Here is a 15,526-nt window from a genome sequence, read left to right as displayed (position 1 = left end):
TTGTCTTTTATTATTCCTGTTTGAATAATTGTATCATATTCATACCTTCCCTGTTCACATGAAGTAACCATGTAAGGTAAGAATAGCTGGTTCGGTGCTTCTCTAGAGAAAGAGAACTATCCTCTCAGGAGCCCACAGCATGGTATCCATCTGTCCCATGGCAGATGTTGCAGGAGTGGAGGCACATGGCCAGAGCCTCTCCCAGCAGCCTCCTGCCTGAGCCTGTCAACACCAGTCCTGAATGACAACAAAGGAAGCCCTTAAACTGTCAAGGGCTCCTCTCCGGGAAGGTCCTAAGTGCTCCTGGCTGGAGCCTTAAATACAAACCAAAGTAGCAAAATTAGGGACAACGTCTTATGTGCCCACATGCCTTAGCTCACTAAAGCTGGCCGAAAGATGCCATAGTGATCAGGTGCCTTGTTTTATTTTATTTTATTTTTTAATTTTTTATTTATTTATGATAGTCACAGAGAGAGAGAGAGAGGCAGAGACACAGGCGGAGGGAGAAGCAGGCTCCATGCACCGGGAGCCTGATGTGGGATTCGATCCCGGGTCTCCGGGATCGCGCCCTGGGCCAAAGGCAGGCGCCAAACCGCTGCACCACCCAGGGATCCCAGGTGCCTTGTTTTAAAGAGACTGTCTTCCTAGATGCAAATCTTTATTTCCAATTTTTTTTTAGCATTGGTTTTTCAAATTTTAAGTCCTTCCCGTATGGAGTATTCAACCCAACTAAGTTTGCACCTAGGACATGTATCTTGTTGACTACTTAGCTAATTTATTTGGTTTTCACATCTGGCTTTATAGTGATCGTGCCAGTGGTAAAGTTAGCAAGAACACTGCCAGGTAGCATAGTGCTACACAGTAGTTTCTTCCTGTGATTCCAAGATAGCCTGTGAAGTAGGAGTGCAGTTTTTCCTACTTTGTAAACCTAATCATTCATGAGAAAGAGAAATTTTTAATAACTCCAACCTAAAATACCTATATACTTGTTCAATTCAGTAAATTAGTATCCCATAGAAGGACTCCAACGTCAGCATCTCTCATGGGGATGTGTCTGAGACAGCCATGTGTCTGAGATAGTCAGGAAGCACCTGCAGGAATGCTGTTGGCCTCCAACAAAGATTATCCACCCAGCAGAAATCCACACTGTGTTTGCTTTTCTCCTAGACATTAATGTGAGCGAGAGCTAGTAACTGGCTGTGAATTAAGGCAACATCAAGAAAGCATGAGGAAATAAACCAAGGAGAGGAAGGGAGTCGATAAAAGGCATTTATTCACAAGCAGGTTTCTTTTTTTTTTTAATTTTTATTTATTTATGATAGTCATCAGAGAGAGAGAGAGAGAGAGGGGCAGAGACATAGGCAGAGGGAGAAGCAGGCTCCATGCACCAGGAGCCTGATGTGGGATTCAATCCCGGGTCTCCAGGATCGCGCCCTGGGCCAAAGGCAGGCGCCAAACTGCTGCGCCACCCAGGGATCCCGCACAAGCAGGTTTCTACAGTGAGCAATGGAGGCTCCATCCCTCTGGGGTCCCCCCGGGACAGTGTAGAAAACACTGGAGCACTCTGCCCATGGGTGTGGGAGCTGGCATTTCTCTACCAACATCTCTGAGTCATTATTTGAAGATTTCCTCCTAGTATATCTGACCTGCCCCGCACTACGGGCCAGAAAATGCCCCAGCAAAGAGGAACAGGTGCCTGCAGATTGAAGGGATGTGCTGGATGTGTGAGTGGTGGGGAGCACTGAGGGGATACAGGGGATCCATAGCCTTGTGTGCAGCACCCTGTGGCTACAGATTAAAAACTAAAATTCAAAAATAAATAAATAAATAAATAAATAAATAAATAAATAAATAAATAAAAATAAAAACTAAAATTCTCCACTCTGGCTAAAACTCAACCCCATGCTTTTTTGTTTGTTTGCTTTTAAATTAATAGACTACTTTTTAAGGGAAGTTTTGCAGAAGGGTTTACAGAATCTTTATGGCAAGTTTATAGAAAACCTGATGAGAAAGCACAGAGTTCCTGATAGTCCCTGCCCACAGAATCTCCTATTATTAGTATTATTATCAATGTGGTTTATTTGATATCATTGATCCAATATTGATACATTATTAACTAAAGTCTGAGGTTTATATTAGGGTTCATTCTTTGTGTTCTACTTTCTGCAGGTCTTGATGGTATATGTTCATCATCACTGTATCATACAGAATTCCCAAAGCTTTTAAAAAACTGCTATTTTTAGCTATTCTCCCAGGAAGACCCTCTTCCCATGTAAATTTGAGGACCTTGTACAAATCCAATTTTGATTGGCTAAAGAAGCGGCAATTCTCCTGAAGCAGTTATTTTGGCTGAAGAAGATGAAACTACCCTTAATTCTTTCAGAATTCCCAGGATGTACCCGCTTCACACCTTTCTAGAAAAGGGTCTGTTACTGACTGAATTATGTCCCTGTCCCAAATTCATATGTTGAAACTCTGACTCTAAATGTGACTAGATTTGAAATGGGGCATTTGAGGAGGTAATTAATGCTGAATGAGGTCATAAGGGTGGGGCCTGGACCTGATAGGACTGATGTCCTTAGAAGAAGAGGAGGGGACACCAAAAATCTCCATCTTTCTCCTCGCACTGACAGAGGAAAGGCTGTGTGAGGACACAGTGAAGAGGTGGCTGCCTACAGGCCAAGGAGAAAGACCTCACCAGAAACCAACCCTTGTGACATCCTGATCTTGGACCATCCAGCCTCCAAAACTGTGAGAAAATTGATTTTTTGTTGTTTAAGCCCCCTCAGTGGGTAGTACCGTGTTATGGCACAGCAGCCCTGGCTGGCTGAAGGAGGATCTCCTTGAGGAAAAAAAAAAAACAAAACAAGAGTCCTAGAAAAAACATTTTGTTCTTCTCTTTGAATCAGGAAGAGACTCTAAGAGGCCCCATGTGAAGCCTGTAGCAGGGGTTTCCGAGGCTGACACAGTGACTCCGAGGAGCAGAATGTACACTAGCTCCGGCCTGCACCAGAGGTGAGGGCGGGGTGGTCCCCAGGCTCTTTTTTCTGCAGCCTGCCAGTCCTGCAGAGGCACACATCAAGCATGCTGTCAAGACAAATCCCTAGCTCCTCAGTAAATCACAGAATAAGGCTGTCAGTCATCCTGACTGCATGCCATGTGGCCCTAAAAATATAGCATCCATGAAATGTCACTGTGTCACTGCCCGATGACACCCACCGTGCCCCCCTGCCAAGTCCTTATCCCCTCTCTGGCACCTCCACCACCACCATTACTCTGGTCTCAGTCCTGGCTGCACTATGCCATTCTTTTCAAGGAAGATTATCTCTTAACCTTGATCATGAGAAACAGTGTTGTTACCAGTGGTCATCCGTGTGGATACCTCCCCACTGAAGCACCTCGCATGTTGGATATTGCCCCACAGAGAGCACATCCTTTTTCCTTTCTCCAATCGTCACTCCAGACAGGTTCTTTATGAAACCAAGAACCCATTTTGCCAACTCCCATCATGAATCCCATGGGCAAGCCCAATGTGCCAACTGGCGCACCATTTTTAAAGCCATAAAGACATTTCCCAGGGGAACCGCAGTGTGCTGTTTGGGTTGGCAGCAGCACTGCTGACTATTCCAGCGGTAAAATACGTTTAGCCCGAGGTGAACGCCTTGGAAGAAGGTGTCGGGTTTGTTTACTCCAAGCAGTAGATGGGAGATAAATCAGTGCTACCCAAGCTGAACGCTGGACTCCTCCAGCAGGTTCAGAGATGGCACTTACAAGAAGCTGAAAACGCATCCCGCCCAGACAATTCTTGGTTTATTGTGTCCTTTCCCTGGGTCTTAATAAGTCATTAAGTTTCTTCGAATCAAACCAGTCTTCTCATTATGAGGCTCCTAGAAAACCAGCTTCCTATTGCTCTGAGACCTGTAGATAATGGCCTCGTTACATGGAAGTTTGAATACACATTGATAAAAATCAGATTTTCTGCATGAGATGGATATTAAAAAGACAAAACTTTTATGATTTTTGAATGCTAAGCTGCGTCCACAGGGCTGAGGTGACCTTGTGTTTGGGGTCCAGAGGAGAAGGAAGGCAGGGCGGACACCCTCCCATTGCACAGTTAATAACTTGTCCACTGCGGAGGCCTGGGGCCTTTGTGGTGTTTGGTGCACACCTCTGAGAGCGGCCTGGTCCGTCCCAGGCAGCCGGCCTTCCCGAGCTGCACGGGAGGCCCAACCAGACCAACCGTCCTTTCACTTTCCCTCCTGACACCAAGTTAATCTAAATTCAAGAACAAAAGTATTCATATTTGTCCTTGGATGTCAGGGATTACCACCATTGAAGGGGGTTTCTATGATCTGCTTGTCACTTTCTTTCCTCCTTAATCTCTTTCTCTTGCTCAATGGCCTCTCTTACTTTCTCTCCTACTGAAGATACAAGAGAGGTTTTTTTTTTTTTTTTAAAAAAAAAAAAAAAAAAAAAGAGTCCTTGCTCTCGCTCCCCCCCCCCCCCCTTCTAAAAAATTTAAGAAGTTAAAAGGCCAGCTCAGTCTGACCACCTGGGCAGACGAGAGGCCTTGTCGCCGGGCACCCTGCCAGCAGCCAGCTGTGACATTGTGCCCTGCCAGCTGTGCGAGGGCCCTGCTCCAGAGATTGTCCTGGCTCTACTGGCAGCTACCTCCTGCCCAGCCAGTGGCCCATTCCTATTGTCCTCTACTTCCGTTATTTAATGCTGTTTTGCAAATTACTAAAGCACTAGAAGTCTGTTAATCACAGTTCACGTCCCGTGTGAGGCCACACAGGAGAGGCAGAGCTGGGTGGGGAGACCCACTGGCAAAAGCGGATGTCTTGGTGGTGGCCCTTTCATACCCCTAACGAGATCATTACCACTAACTAAATACAAGCCCGGCCTTGTGACCCTCTAGGGAGTCAGGGGGGGCCCGCATCAGTATTGTCCCAAACCCCCAATCTGCTGCCTTCCTGTTCTGGAAGCTAACCATGTGATCAAAAGGTCTCTAAGCCCTGCTCTGGTTCCCCGAGCGCCTGGGTCTCAGGTACCTGAGTGACACCCCCCATGGGCGCTGCCCTCAGCCCTGCCCCAGGGTGGTCGGGAACCGATTGGCCTGGCACTGCTCTTACTGGACCACCCAGGAAGCCTTTCACAGTGCCCACAGAGTCCGGAGACGTGTCCAGGTGACCTTCAGTCCCAAGTCTGGGCCCAATGTGGCCTAGATGGTAAAGTCCAGGAGGTGAGCCAGGAGTGAGGACTTTGCTGTTCATAAACAATGGGCATCTCTGAGAAGATTGTCATGAGTCTCCTTGGCATAATTTGTTTTTTTTATCCAGATCTCCATGTGCCTAAACCGAGAGTGAATGTTTTCCTTCCCTGGAGATGTGAAGATGGCCACTTGTACCCACTCTCGTAAGTAAAGGTAGAGTGTGCACGAGCACACATGTGTGAGTGCATGCAAGTATGGATGTGTATAAGCACATGAGTGTGAATGTAAGTCTCTGTATGTATATGTATGATTGTGTATAAGCATGTGAGCAAGTGTGAGTGCATATATGAATGTGCGTGTATGTGAGTGTAAGTGTGTGAGCATGTGTGGCTGTGTATGAGTGTGGGAGGGTGTACATGTGTGTATGAGCATGTGTGGGAGGGTGTACATGTGTGTATGAGCATGTGTGTGAGTGTACATGTATGAGCATGTGAGCATGCCTGAGTATGAACATACACCTGTGTGTATGAGTGTATGAGAACATGTAGGCATGTGTACAGGTGTGAGTGTGTGTGAGCATATAAGAGAGCGTATGTATGACATGCATCTGAGTGTGTGTGTGTGTGTGTGTGTGTGTGTGTGAAATAGGGAAAGGTTTGCCAGGGTTGTTTGCTGCCTACCTGCTTGATGAGGATAGCCCTGGTGTGATGAGTAGAAGATTTCTTATAGAAGGAAAGAGCTGGTGATCGATTATTTCTCTTTCCCTCTCTCCTTCCTTCTCAAAAGGAGAGGTGAAATGCTGCATCTAAACGCCATTGAGCTGGAACAGTAATAACTCGAGAAAACTGTATAACCAAGAGAAAAAAACAAAAGGCAGGCCCACAGATCTAAAAAAGCACAAAAATGCAGATGGAGCTTAGTGGCCCTTCTCATGAATGACTCCACAACAGATGTGGTATTTAGACCCAGACTGGTCACAAGATTCTGGGATTAGGTTTTATTTATAGCAAATTATTGAAAATACTCTTGAAAAAGTTAACGATATACAGGTATCTATTTTATGTTTTTCTTTTCTTTTTCCTATTTCAAAGAGGTGTCACCAAACTCACAGGTGTCCGTGGACATTGCTTGCACGTGGACAGGCTTCTTCCTTCACTAAAGCACAGCGCTGTTTGGGGTCCTGTTCGTTCATCCCTCCACAGACCCTATCCCTAGAAGCCACTTCACCAGAAGCAGGACTGGGAACTCTTTGTAGGGATCGGAATTCAGAACCTTTCACACAAACAGTTCTCGTGGTTGCAGAGAGCAAACCGTTTTCGGTTATCTTGCTATCCTGGGTATGTCCATGCTCCCTACCGATGAAAAACCTCCAAAACAAATCTAATTTATTTCATGATGTAAGATGGGACAGAAGTCTACAAACAGGAAAGTGCTGAATATCTGTCTCCTAGGGACTGCACAGAGCCCCACGCTGGCATCCTTGGCTCCAGGAGGGGGAATCTGAAGCATCCCTCTCAGGGCTCATCTGAGATGGTCTTGTGTGTGTCTCTCTTTCTCCAGGAACAGGACTCAGCAGGACTCACGATGCTCCCAGGGGGCTAGGGGCTGGGGCTGGTTAAGCTATGGCTGCCTGAGCTTTGCTGCCCAATTTGTACAAGTGAGCATCTAATTGGACCTAAGTGATGTGCAGATGGTGGCATGGTCTCCCGACCTCTCCTCAGTCCTTTGTAGTCCCACATAGGATGTGTTGATTCCGCTCCTTCTGAGCATCTCATTGCTAACACTGGCTTTGATCAGAGGAGGGAGAAGGTGAGCTCCTGCAGAAAATTACTCTGTAGTTTGATTGTCCTGGACCAGACTGTGCCAAGAGGACAGTAAAGGGCTGGGCCTTCCCACTCAAAGCAGGGTGGGTTGGTGGTTAGTAAAACTCCTGTGCCCGTGACCAAAAGGAAGATTCCCCAGAGCTGCTCAAATATTAACCTTCACAGTGTGCCAGCCAAGCTGCACCATTTTCGCTTGGATGATGGAACTGGACAGAACATAAACCCTTCCTTGTGGGAAGTGAAATAAGAGAGTTTTGCTCTCATAGGTTTTGACAGAGGGTTGATGGCATCGTGAACCATGAACTGGGTCTTGTGGCCTGTGCCTCCCCACTTTGCTGTGTGAGGTTGCAGGAAGCATCTTTGGGTAGAATGCCACATATGCTTTAAGTAACTATTTAATATATAAATATTAGAGTTCATCAATCAAAAGTAGCTTATCCCACCTATGACTTAGCAAAGCAGCATGCTCTTCACAGAGCGATGGCATTTTTAAACCATTAAGCGTGCTTCCTCTCCTTGCCTAACAACCTCCAAGGAAATAGCTAAACCAGAACAGATAAGGAAAAGAGTAAAGGTTTTTCATTAAATCCTTTTCAAGTTTTATCTTGGGCATAGGAATTTTCATGAAGTAGAAACACAATTTTCAGGTTCAGGGAACTGGAATATAATTTTGGTCAGTCTTTTAAGGAATATAGCTTTATCTGAATGGGTTTATTATTTTATAATGTACACTTACTTAATCTCATGCCAGGCTCCTCTTTGTTCATTTCGCTGTGACCACTCCAAGGCTGATCCCACCCCAGGGCCTTTGCATTTGCTGTTCCCTCTACCTGCTTCTCTTTTCCACAGATCACCACTCAGGTCTCAGCTCACATGCCTTCTACTTGAAAAAGACTTTTGACTCTCATAGCACAAGTAGCTCCTAGCCCCATTTTATTGTCTTGGAGGCATTTCCTTCTTAAAATTTGTCTCATCTGAATGTTTTCCTGTACATTGTCCATCTCTATTAAGGCCTCATCCCTTATTCTCTTGAAACAAAAATGCCTGGCACATAGTAGATACTCAATAAATATTTGTTGGGAGAATTCTACTTGGAAGATAAGGAAAAACCACTTGACATTTTTGTTTGCAACTCACTTGGTTCTATTTTGAAATCATATTTTATGGTGACATCAAGCAAACTAGACCACTGGACTTGTTCCATGGAGTCTGCACACACACACACACACACACACACACACACATAATATATATGTAATATATATGTGTGTGTATAAAATCTTAATATCACTTACCTTTAGTAACCAAATGTCTGCTGTGATCTTTACTCTCATGCTTATTATCTATAAAACTGAATCCACTTCAAATTGCTCCTACATTAAGAACCTGTGAAAACATGGGCTGTAAGAGCTTTGAAGGATCATTTCAAAAATCCATTCTACCAAGTTTTTCTTCCCCTCCTCCAGAGCTCTTTTTGCACCAAAGTACCATCTCCCGTGCTAAAGTAGGCTTGTAGGGAAATAAAGCACTTGAAGCCATCACAGATCGGACCAACCGATTCCCCCTTCACTATGGCTGGGTTATCCACTTGAAAGACAGTCACATTTATTCGTTCCTGTTTATATTTCATTTTAGAGTTTTTTCCACATTGTTCTTTATTTACTTCTTTTTCCTGAGTATGAAAAAATTAACATGGCTTAAAGGTCAGACTCATACTGCAAGGTATCCTAAGACAAGTGGCATTTCCGGCTCCTGCTCTATCCCATCCCCACCCCCTCCACCTCATTCTTACCCCACCGTCTCCTTCACCCTGTTCCAACCCATTCCCTGTAGATGTAATTAGTCTTGTAAGTTTCTGGTTTATCCTCCCTGTATTTCTTTCTGCAAAAGAATTGAAAATAAATGCATATTTTTTCCCCACTCTTCCTTACGTGAAAGGAGGCCGACTATAGATACTCTTTGGTCCTTTACGTCCTTCACTAACTGGCATATCCTGGAAATCACTGTATAGCAGTTCACAGTAAGCTTTCTCACTATTTTTTACACCTGCCTAGCACTGTGTTCTGTAGATGGACCACAGTTCATGCAAATACTCTCCTATGATTAGGCTAGTAGGCAGTTCTCAGTATTTTGCGATTATGAACAATGCTGCAAAGGATAGCCTTATGTCTGTGTGTTTTTGCATTGTTAAAGGTGTGTGATTTCATAGAGCTGGTACTGCTAGGTCGCTGGCAAGTGCCTGCACAATGTGTCAGCTATTGCTAAGTTCCCCTGCTCCAGAGCGGTAGCAATTTGGGTTCTCACCAGCACATATGAGAGTATCTACTTACCCCACAACCTCATTAACAGTGTGTTGTGGAGCTTTGGGATGTTTTCCAATCTCACAGGTAAGAAATGCTGTCAGTGTAATTTTAACTAGTGTTTTTCTCAATATGAATAGAGTTGAACATCTTATATTTAAGGATCATCTTACATCCTCTTGTGAAATTGTCTGTTCATGTCTTTTACCTATGTTTCTATTCAATGCTGGTCTTTTTCCTTCAAGTATTAAGAAGTGTCTCTATATTAAAGATACCAGTCCTGAGTCTGTAATACATGTTGCAATCACTTTCCTGGGGTTGGCACTTATCTTTTGGCTTTTATTACAATGTATTCTGTGAGGCAAACTAAACTTCAAAAGTCTTTTACATAGTCACCGTCATCAATGTGTTCCTCTATTGCCTCTGGATTTGGGGACACAGAGAGGGTCTTTCCTTGACTGCAGGTCGTATGGGAACTCATGCATTTGCTCCAAATGCTGGCATAGCTTTATTTTTACATTCAGCTCTCAAATCCTTTGGGATAATTATTCCTGCATCTGGCATGAGATATGAATCTCATTTTTATTTTTGTCCAAAACTATTCAGTTAATCCCAGCACCCTTGATTAAAAGTCTCATGCTTAAGAAGGGCCTTTGAGAGCAAGGAAAGGAAGAAAAGAAAGGGAAGGAGAGAGTCAGGAAGACAAACCTTAACTCTTTCCTTTGCATGTCCCTCACCCCAAACACATTGCAAATGAGGCATATATCCAGCAAGGGGGTACCTGATTCCCAAGAAGCACCACAGAGCAGCTGTTCCTGCTTAAGCCTGAGCTTATGTCCCAGACCTTGTGGCTAACAGCCAAGTTCATGTGTCCAGGGGAAGGAAGGTTTGGGGTCAGCGGCTCTGAAGTGACAAACAGTTCCCTGAAGACCCCATAGCATATAGCTGGTTACAGCCAGCATTTCTACTTTGTGGGTTCCAGCTTATCACTACAGTTTTAATAAACAATCGGAAGAGTCATAAAACACACAAGGGCCCTCAGGCTCTGGGCTGGAAGGCCATATGCCAAGAGGCATTGTCTATGAAGAACTCTGTAGTGGGCACCTTTGTTTCTGCAGGCTCTGGGTTTCTCTCTCTTTTTGGTGACTCATCTCCATATCTGTCTCTCAACCATTGTGGTTGGGCAAGTCCCCGGAAGTTTTGACAATAGAAGCTTCCTGAGGTATTATGATTTTTGCTTTATTTTGTTACCTAGATTTCCCTACTAGGTCAGAATCCTATTCCAAACTAAACTGTCATCCAGAACTATGACAGTGCTGCAAGTAGCTAACCTTTTCTGAGGATTCACCCTGGCCAGACACTTTGCAGACAGTGCCTCTATTACTTTCCCACAACCCTGTAAGGATTGCTTAATTATTATACCCATTTTATAGATGGGAAAACTGAGGCTCAGGCATGTTGCATTACTTACTGAGGTCATCCAGGGGATGGTAGAGTAGAATTTGAACCCAGCACCCATCTTCATAACTATCATGCTCCAGTGAGCATGACATGGGGCAGAATCAAGACATTTGGAAGTCACTGGTCTCCAGTGAGACCAGTTTCTTATAGTTACTGTGTTTAATAAGTGAAACAAACAAACAAAATCTGATAGCCTTAAGATTCTGAATTTTCCCTTGCTCATTTCACTACTGGCAAGAAATCAGTGGTGTCCCCTCCAGCGTGCACCCCAGCTCTGGGTTTTATGAACAAACCCAGGCCCACCCAGCAGGAGAGTCTGAAAGAAATTGTCAGGTTGAACTGTCCACATGACATCTTCAAAAATTCCTACTATGTTTTCCAAAGATAATATTATATTAAGTAGAAAAAATTATTTTCTAGTTAGGCCAGGTGCCAGTTATAAATTTAAAATGCAAATGGTGTGAACTAACTACACTTAAAAAATCCTAAGGTATGGCAGACTAATGTTAAATACAAAATGTCCTTCCATCTCTGGCATTCATTTGCCAGTCACATTGTTGGTTAAAAGTAGTCATTTTGAAAGCAGCAATTCATTCTCTACAGTCCTTCCTTAACACAATTTCAGCCTGCAATTTAGATGATAGGAAAATTACAACCTCAGTGCACTATATTATGTGATATAAATGTTATTGCAATTAAGCCTGGTGGGAACACACACACACACACACACACACACACACACAAAGACCCAAAGGCCCATGGTTTAGTCTAAGTAACTATTTCCTGTAAACCAGGAGGCTGTTGGGCAAAACCTGGAGTGGAATGGAAGCAGGTAGGAGATGACCTGAGAAGCTCTGAGTTTTACCTTTACTGGCCAGGATAAAAGTGTATTAGACTGACCTGAACACCAAAAAGGTTACCAGCCAGCCAGTCATCAAAGCTAGAACCACAGAGTGATCCAAGATGCCTTTCCCTCATTTTCCAGGCCAACCAGGAACTGTGACTTGAACTTCTAAATGTCTTGATTCTGCCCCCATTCTTTGCACCCGTACAGCCACCTTCTTAGATCAGCCCACCCCATTTTGTTCTAGATTATCGAAGTTGCTCCCTACCAGTCTTCTGTGTCAATGATCTATTTGCTCCTAGTTTATCCTTAACACTGTTATTCAAAAGATGGCTCTCAATCGCAAATCTGTGGAGATTCTCTTCTGGCTCAAAACCCTTGGAAGGCTCCCTGACACTGTTCCATGCCAGAGGATCACTCTTTGTCAGCAGTCTACTCTGTAACTCACCTCCCACCTAAATGTCCACTTGGACATTCCTTGTCATTCTTTATCAGCTGGTTGAGACCCCTCTCTTCTGGGAAGTTCACTCTACAAACCCCCAGTGGAGTAAATCTCTCTATCTCTCTATCTGTATGCCTTCTGTATCTGCTGCATTGGTTTCTTACAGTACTTAGTGTAATTGTATGTGTTCATGGCTAGGCAACTCTTGGGAGCAGGATTATGAGACAATCAGTCCTGTTCCATTTCCGAGTATTCCTGGTCTGTTGAAAAATGAGGGGGATCCCTGGGTGGCTCAGCGGTTTAGCACCTGCCTTCGGCCCAGGGCATGATCCTGGAGTCCTGGGATCAAGTCCCACATTGGGCTCCCTGCATGGAGCCTGCTTCTCCCTCTGCCTGTGTCTCTGCCTCTGTGTGTGTGTGTGTCTCTCACGAATAAATAAATAAAATCTTTTTTAAAAAATGAGGGGGGAAAAATCAGGAACTACCAATAAAAGTTCTCAAAATATTTTGGGTGTTGTATGATGAATGCCTTCTATTTAATCTTCTTGGAAGAATGCTGTGATTATGCATACAGCCTTATTTGGACATAACACCAAGAGACTAAATTTAAAGCCTTGTAAATGGCAAGTTTGGCCAAATGGCTCTCCTGTTGCCTACCCTGATCTCCCATACCTCCCTTGAAGATATGTCCTATTCTTCATCCTCTGTGTAGGTCCCCTTGCCTGGTCTGGAACATCATAAACAATCAATAAATCAAAAGATGTTTGTTAAATTAAATTTGAAAGAGCACAGATTTCAAACTTTAGGTAGATAAAAAAGAAATAGTTCAATTTATTTTATATGTGCATATTATAATATATAAAATATATAATATAGAATTATATCCTGTAACTTAATATACTTATATATTATGTATCAATACAATAATATATGATAATATATAATTACAGATAATAATATATAATATTGTTGTAATATAATGTATGTGTTAATCATAGATTTTCTCTCCAAATTAGACAAAGCTAGCTACTATGATAAATTAGTTGAGAGGTGTAAAATGACTTAACGGGTATACAGTTTTTCCCCCATGCACAAAGTCCAAAAAGAATGATCTGATCATCAGGCCTCTGTCCTTCAAGCAGTAATTCTATGTCCCAGGATCCTTCCATCCCTAAACTCTACTGTCTTCCACACATGGCTTCTGAAGTTTTCTGCCAACTTTCCCTATAAAAGGGAGATGGCTGTTTACCAGCAGGAGGTTTCCATTCACGTTCCTTTGGCAGAATGCAGTCACATGTGCACACGTCAGTGCAAGAGGTTCTGGGAAATGTAGGAAAGCTGTGTCCAGTAAGATGAGAAGATTGGCTCACTGAGTGTGGAGTCAGCCTAAAGGATGTTTTTTTACATAAAGTTTGTGCTGCTTATGGCAAAAGGCAATTGCAAATCTTAGCAAAGAAAATAATAAGAGTAAAAAAGATGATGTCCTGAATGTTTACTATAGACTAGGCATTGGTCTCAGATGACATTACCCCATTTTTTTTTTCTGAATAACCTGCAAGGTGGATAGTATGGTCCCTTTATAGTAGATGAGAAAAACTGAAGCTCAAATTCCTGAGGTCAAGCAGCAGAGCAGGAATTCAAACTTGTGTCTGAGTTCAGAGTCCAGGGTTTTTCTTTGTTATTATGCAGTATTTCCTTTAAAAATTGACCTTCAAAATGCATGATAAGGTTCCACATATAATGAAGTGAATTTCAGAGAGCATTATTAACAAGGAAAGGAACTTTGGGAGATACTCACTTAACCTCTTTACAGGCGAGAAAATGGCAGTTCAGAGAAGATCTGATCCGTGGTACAGTCACAACTGGCATCCATGGTCCTGACTCTCAGGCTTTCAAACCACTGACTTGTCTAAAAAAGTCATGAGATCAATACAACAATAATTGAATTGTTTGAAACAGCAGGTACATATGTCTCTGCTAGACACTAAACAGGTTGCCTTTTGTTCTTTGGTGGATCTTAATATAAACTACCTTCAAGAAAGCTCTGGCATGGCCAAGAGAATATGATGTGGAATGATCTCAAATTCTTGGGCTCCCTTATTACATGTTTATTTAACAAGCGGAGACTCAGAACCTCTGCTTTCCAACATGGCAATGACCTTGGATTTCCTTGTTTCGGCTGGGACGAGATTGCTCTTAACCTATCAAGGGAACAGAGTGGCTTGATTCACTGGGACTCCCCCAATTTTCTGTTCTTGGGGAGCAGGGACCAGGAATTTTCCATACTTTCTACTTCTTACCACTCACCATCCACGCTCCATCACAACACCAGATAGGAGATGTTTATGCAGGTAAGTGAATTTGAGAGGAGGAGATAGAAATGCCAGGGGCGTACTCCAAGGAAATCAGAGCTTCCTGCATAAATAAGAAAGTCTCTAAATTTGCTCAGTGTCTCCATACTCGAATACATACATTTCTTATTCTTCTCATACAGATGGAATGGTTTCTTCCTACCTTAGTTTGCCTGTAATGTAGTCATATCTGGTTTATAGCATTTCCAAAACTAATAGCTAATTTTATTTATCTTTTTCTACCTCCAACCTGTCTTTGAGCTCTTTTACTTTTTCAGCCTGATTTATAAAGGAACAAATCTCTATTGTGGCCATATGTGAAAGTTGAATACATTTCACTCCATATTCCATATGTTATATAAATATAACATATTTGAATGGGAAAGTAGCAAAAAGAAAAAAGATATTGGCATTGGACAGGATTTTTTTTTTTTTTTTTAGGATTTTCTTCCACCTTTGTGTCCAGGCTTGTTCTCTTCCTCTAACCCAAGAGCCATTTTTTTTTAAAAGATTTTATTTATTTATGAGACACAGAGAGAGAGAGAGAGAGAGAGAGGCAGAGACACAGGCAGAGGGAGAAGCAGGCTCCATGCAGGGGCCCAATCCCGGTCTCCAGGATCGCCCTGGGCTGAAGGCGGCGCTAAGCCGCTGAGCCACCCGGGCTGCCCCCAAGAGCTATTTTTGACGTGACTCAGAGTTAAGATTTCCAAAGCTGTAAGCAATGTTATTAATTCGGAAAATGAGTCCTGACTTAACCAGTTTTCAATTAGTCCGCAGGAGCTGAGCTATTTTGGAATCTGTTCGGACTTACAAACCTTTCATTGCAAACAGGCACAGCACACTGCTAAAATGACAACCAGCTGAGGTGTTTTAGTTCACTAGGAAATGTTTTGAGCGAATGTGTGGTGTAAAAAGTCTCGATTTTTGATAAATGGATGTGCCTTCCTGAGCTTTTAATTCCATGTTTAATTGGGCACAAAATTCAGGCTCTCAGATTTAGCATGGGAGCTGGCCAGAATAATCAAAACAGCAGTAGAATAAAAGGAGTGGCATGGGACTGCCAACTTTGATCCCACAGCACCAAGAAAGCCCT

At 43.2% G+C, this 15,526-nt stretch overlaps 1 long non-coding RNA gene across 1 annotated transcript; it reads left to right on the top strand.

Moving 5' to 3' along the window:
• Window positions 1–2,598: 2,598 nt before the first annotated feature.
• Window positions 2,599–11,509, top strand: LOC121477746. Its single transcript, XR_005984356.1, has 4 exons — window positions 2,599–2,751; window positions 2,910–3,015; window positions 5,340–5,415; window positions 6,304–11,509. It is a non-coding gene; the product is annotated as an uncharacterized LOC121477746 (long non-coding RNA).
• Window positions 11,510–15,526: the final 4,017 nt, after the last annotated feature.

This window comes from Vulpes lagopus, chromosome 18 (genome assembly GCF_018345385.1).
Source record: "Vulpes lagopus strain Blue_001 chromosome 18, ASM1834538v1, whole genome shotgun sequence".
NCBI classification, from domain to species: Eukaryota; Metazoa; Chordata; class Mammalia; order Carnivora; family Canidae; genus Vulpes; species Vulpes lagopus.
The sequence above is the reverse complement of the archived record's forward strand: the minus strand, read 5'-3'. Positions and strand labels throughout refer to the sequence as shown.